The sequence below is a fragment of the Bos indicus x Bos taurus genome, chromosome 27, assembly GCF_003369695.1.
Source record: "Bos indicus x Bos taurus breed Angus x Brahman F1 hybrid chromosome 27, Bos_hybrid_MaternalHap_v2.0, whole genome shotgun sequence".
NCBI classification, from domain to species: Eukaryota; Metazoa; Chordata; class Mammalia; order Artiodactyla; family Bovidae; genus Bos; species Bos indicus x Bos taurus.
In genome coordinates this window covers 8,110,945-8,116,944 of record NC_040102.1, presented here as the reverse complement: position 1 = coordinate 8,116,944, position 6,000 = coordinate 8,110,945, and the positions used below count along the sequence as shown (strand labels likewise).

Below are 6,000 nucleotides of genomic sequence, written 5' to 3'. Positions count from 1 at the left end.
GAGATGGCTGGATGGCATCACTGACTCGATGGACATGAGTCTGTGTGAACTCTGGGAGTTGGTGATGGACAGGGAGGCCTAGCGTGCTGCGATTCATGGGGTCGCAAAGAGTCGGACACAACTGAGTGACTGATCTGATCTGATCTGATCTGAAACCCTTGGAAATGACTCAAACATCTTTGTTCACTGGATTCACCAAATCCAAATTACTCTTTCCTACCTGGTTAACTCCATTGCCTGGGGCATATGCTTGTTCAGTAAGAAGTCTGACACAATACAGTCTATGCTTAACTTAAATGATTTCTGCTGCTGCTGCTAAGTCACATTAGTCGTGTCTGACTGTGCGACCCCACAGACGGCAGCCTACCAGGCTTCGCCATCGCTGGGATTCTCCAGGCAAGAACACTGGAGTGGGTTGCCATTTCCTTCTCCAGTGCATAAAAGTGAAAAGTGAAAGTACCTTGGGCGTTTTCCTGCAATTTAATTCAAATAAATACATTTGCTGCAACTCCATTATGCACAGCAAAAGAATATAATCTGGTGTGTCATTCCTAAATGTGGTAAGTGGAAAGAGCAATGAGTTTTTAAATGAGCCTTTCTAGGCTGTCTCTACTCCTCAGTGTCTGTCAGACCTTGCACAGTTTACTCACTCTCTACATCTTTTTTTCAGCTATACATTGGATAGTTATATGTTACAAATTTTTTAAAAATGTGCATTCACCACATTTATAGATATGTTGCAACTAAAGGTAAATTACCTTATTAAAATATAATGGGAAACCAGCGCAATTCCTGGAACTCATTAGGTGATTAATAAAGTTTAATTAACTCATTCTTCTTATCCTCAATTTTTTCAATTAAATTTTTTTTAATTGGAGGATAATTGCTTGAGAAAATCATAATTCAAAAAAACACATGTACACCAACGTTCACTGCAGCACTACACTATTTACAATAGCCAGGACATGCAAGTAACCTAGACATCCATCAACAGATGAGTGAATAAAGAAGTTGTGGTACCTACATACACATGTGTTTTAAGGATAATGTCATATGATAAAATTGTATTCAAATGCTTTTTAAAATATAAATTGTGTCAATGAAAGATACTGTAAGAAAAGACACAGGCAGAGCTTGATCTGAACACTCATCTAAGAGACTCTGAGCATCTGCCAGAGGCAATTTTTTTCTGGATTCCTGAGCCCTTCCTCAGAATGGTCATAGGAAATGGAGATCTGCTACTCACATATCATGCAGCCAGCTGTGCTCATCAGTGGGAAGGCACCTCATCAAACGTGAAACTAGGGAATTAGAGGCTTCCTCCTAATAGTAAAATAGGAAAGTGGAAAAATGAGAAAATGATTTTCAATTTCTTTAATGGTAAATTATGAGCACTGTATTAGTTTGCTAGGGCAGTCAAAACAAAATACCACATCCAGGGTGGCATAAGCAACAGGAATGTGCTGTCATAGTTCTGGAGGCTGGAAGCCCAAGAGGAAGGTGACGGCGGGTGCGGTTTCTCCTGCGGCCTCTGCCCTTGGCTTGCAGACAGCCCCCTCTCACCATTTCCTCACACAGCCTTTTCTCTGGGTATGTGCTTCCCTGATGTCTCCTTCTCTTTTTATAAGGACACCTGTCACACTGAATTAGATCAATATGGTCTCATGATCTCATTTAAACTTTAACTCTTTAAATATCCTACTTCCAAATGTAGTCACTTTGGGAATCAGAGCTTTAACACACAGATTTTGTGGAGACAAAATTCAGTTTATAACAAGGATCCATACAAATAAAGTGGTGATGGAAATAAAGTAAAATAACATCTGAAAGACATTTCTGAGATAGAATCAAGAGCATCATTTGATCAGCTGAATGTAGGAAGTGGGAAGAATAAGAAAAGAGTTAAAAAGGCTTCACAAGGCATTTGGTCCATGTCAGGTGTTTTGCTAATGTGCTGAAGTTACAAGGATGAACACGAAAGACACAATCCTGCCCTCAAAAACCATGCTAATTTTGAAGTGGCAAAATGAAATCCTACATTCTAATACTACCTTAGCTACTCTGCTTCATACATAAGCCTCAAAATATATAAATTTAAAGATTTATTTTTGAGAGAATATAGGCATTAGGATTTGGTAGACCCTGTTTTAATTTATGAAAGTATAATTCACCAGCTTTGTAATCCTGAAGAAGCTAATCTATCTGAACCTCAGTTTCTTCATGTGCAACATGTGAATAATAGTATATACATTACACGGCTGATATAAGAATAAAAGGAAAGGATGTATGTAGGATGTGTAGTACATGGCCAGGTCTACAATAGACATTCTAGAAATATTTTAATTAAAAAATTCAGATAACTTTCAATAATAAAAATAATGTTTGTTTGTTTTCCGTGTGGGAGAAATAAGGAAGATAGACAAGGAGTAGGGGTGTGACATATGAGGACAGAAGCTGAGGTGAATGAGAAATCAAAGAAGCTCTGCTTCTTCACAATTATGATTAGGATCAGTCCTCTCCTTCTCCTCAAATTTATTGCAGCCCAGAGACCCCAACTGTATTTTAGTACAGTGGTTTCCAGTATCTTTTTTGGTATGAAGATTCCTACTTAAAATCAAAAAAGGATCCAAATAGTCTGGCAATTATTGTATGTTTAGTAATTACTTTTTAAGAAATACATAATAATACAAATGTACTTTAAATTCAATAAAATTTTAAAATAAATTTGTATTTTATTTATCATATTGAAAAATACTCATAAAGATATCACTGTAATTTATGTATTTAACGTACAGATATGTATGTGTGGACATGAGCCTCTTTGAAATAAGTTTAAAGGATTCCAAACATCTGTGGCCCATACATTTATATCTACTGCCTATTCATAGATCACAAACAGCAAAATCAGCAGATATCTACAACTAACCTAGTAAACTTGATCAAGTAATTCATTTAACCTCTTAGAAACTCCATTGAAATATCACTGATATTACCTGCTGTACCTCTATCATTAAGCAATTGTGAAGTACAAATGAGAAGCATTTAAAAGTTCACAAGGAAATGTCTGCTTCTCTTTCGTTACCACACTGGAAGTAACAGAAGCTATGGAAAGAGAAACTGCCATGAAAATGTGACACTATACTAGCAGTAGTGGTAGCAGTGCTATTTAATAGTAGGTGCAATCTTCCAGGGAGATTACCAAGTTATTTTTCTATACTCTAGTTTCTTTAGGACCTACACTCTGCACAGCATATGTGATATCTCCAAAATTCATGTATTCTTCAGCTACTAAATGGAAAAAAAATTCTTAAATTAGTGAAAAACTTCTATCATACTACATGATATTTTTTATTAGGGGAAATCACACAATAATATTGGCTAAATGAAGTTTTATATAGACTTTCTCACCTTCTTGCTTCCCTGGTGGCTCAGATGGTAAAGCGTTTGCCTGCAATGCAGGAGCCCCGGGTTCAATCCCTGGGTCGGGAAGATCCCCTGGAGAAGGAAATGGCAACCCACTCCAGCACTCTTGTCTGGAAAATCCCATGGACAGAGGAGTCTGATAGGCTACAGTCCATGGGGTCGCAAAGAGCCAGACACGACTGAGCAACTTCACTTCACTCTCACCTTCTTATAGAAAAATAAAATCCACAAGTGTTTTCTAGAGGAAGATCATCTGATAATGTGGAGTTACTGCTAATACTGCCCCTTTGGTAGCATCAGGAAAACAACCCAATATTTGATGGTGGCAAAGGATGGAAAGGAATAGGTATGAGACATAAATTTAGAGGATTGCTTAGAATGAACCAGTGAATCTATCTGGAATGGGAATTCCACTTGCATTTATACATAAGTTAATGACCAGTAAGTAATTCATGTCCTCTCAAGAAGTTGAAGAATATAGAAATAGAGAGCCAAGAGATTTAAAGTCGGATGAGAAGCTATAGAAAAATAAACAAGTCTTGTCACTTATTTTCTATTATAAATTTTACCCTAAGCAAAAAAATTCTATCTTGGATAAATGTATTCTCCAAGGACAAAAATCAATGCTCAGTAAGGCACAGCCTTGCAAAGCTTTCCAATAATGAAGACTATTTATTCAAAAGTTAATAGCTTTTCAAATTAAAGGATCTAAAGCAGCTACAGAAGCTATTTGAAACTGTCCACAGGAAGCGCCAGAAGATTAAAAGACTATAAACTATTAGACACCTTATAACAGAAGAGCAAGTGGAAGAGACAGCCTGACTGATCCCAAAGAGAGATAAGAAGACCAGGGACACACTCCCAGCAGGACAGAAGAGTTGGGGGTGGGAGGGAGGCAATGATAAGACTGCAGGGGGAGAGGAAACCAGAGAGACTCCATAAATGCAAACATCTTTCTCAATACCTTCACTTGTTCAATCCAAAGCCCAAGCTGACACATCCAAGTGAATTTCATATCTGATTTGCCTGCTTTCTAGCTTGATATTATATTTCGCTTACAACATCTTATCAAAATTATCTTTTCAATCAATCTAGAGAGCTTTGTTTTCTAAAGATTTCCTCAGTATTTTCCTCAGAGACACATTTCCAGACGACCTGTTTCTCATTAGCTGGAATAAATGGGAGTGTGTTTACAGCACAGCACCAGACTTAAAAGAGTTCTTTCCTGGGGAAGCTGGTCAGGGATCAGCAGCTCTGTCACCTAAAGGAGCTAATTTCAGTGCTCCGCTATAACATAAAACAGAGTATTGGTTCATTAACATAGTCTTCAAAAAGCAAACTGCAAAACTCTTCATGATATACAGTTTTGCTTTGAACACAATTTTAAGCACTTCTAACATACAAAAATCTATTTATGCCAAACAGACATAATATGTAGTGACGATAAAATATTTAACCTGTGTTCAGCAAACAGTGATGGCCCACTGAGGGCAACATGGAGACTATGAAGATAAGTTAAGACATTCTTAAATTGTTTACACTGTGGTAACTAATCCAACTTTCTGTATAAATAAAATCTTCAGAAATCAATCTTTGATACCATGGGCATGCTGAGAAAAAAATGTCAGTTTAGTCAATTACAAATAATAGGGATTTTTCAGTGGAAGTCAACAATATTATCAGAAGATGTAATTAAGAATATTTACAAATATATTGATGTAAGAGAATATTTGCACATATTTTTATCATTGTAAACTATTTCTCAAATGTCTTAGCCAGCAAAACCAATAATCATAAGCAAGACAAAACCCACTTACATGAAGTCACTCTATTATCTGACATATCTTCTTGTCATGGAGCTAATTTCACTGCCACGGTGGTCCAGGCTTACTAAGACCATTAGTACAGTGAGAATGAGAAACTCAGACCAAAGATAATGTAGATAATTTACACATAAGTAATTGCAAGTGTGGTATCTGATTAAAGAGCCAGTAGAATACTATTCAGAACTGAATACATATATTTTGCTCTCTTTGGGTTTACACATAACTATTAATATAATATTCCTATAATAGCAGTAGTAAGAATAAAATGTTAGAAATAAGCATGCAACTCACTCCTTTAAATAAAAAAACATATACAGAATGTATATGTTTTTTTAAAGAATGTAGTTTTATTACTATGTTTAATATTAAGCAAAAATTTAGCCTCAGATGTTTTCAGCAATATTCTAGGATGCTTCTCCTTCAGTTATTAAAAAGTGATATTAAATTACTACCAGAAGAGAATATTCAGTTTAAAGACATTATTTATTTCTCAAACAGCTCATTAATTATTTGACTATAGGCTAGTAGCCATATGACATTCACATATATAGTCACATGACATTTAATTTTGTTATTCTTACTACTGCAATATAAATTAAACTTCAAAAATTTTTTTCATAAAATTATTTTGTAAAGAAATTTACATTAACACTATATTTTTCTTGGTAAGGTAAAGTAAGTCCAAGTTCAATTTTATAAAATACCATCTCATCCTCTGTCGTCCCCTTTTCCTCCTGCCCCCAATCCCTCC

The 6,000-nt window shown here is 35.8% G+C and overlaps 1 long non-coding RNA gene across 1 annotated transcript in view; it reads right to left on the bottom strand.

Annotated features, from left to right (window-relative positions):
• Positions 1-1,245: 1,245 nt before the first annotated feature.
• The window catches only part of LOC113884876, a 57,214-nt gene continuing 52,459 nt past the window's right edge, over positions 1,246-6,000 (bottom strand). Inside the window, exon 4 of the long non-coding RNA XR_003509036.1 lies at positions 1,246-1,323. This is a non-coding gene — a long non-coding RNA (uncharacterized LOC113884876). The remainder of the gene's footprint in view (positions 1,324-6,000) is intronic.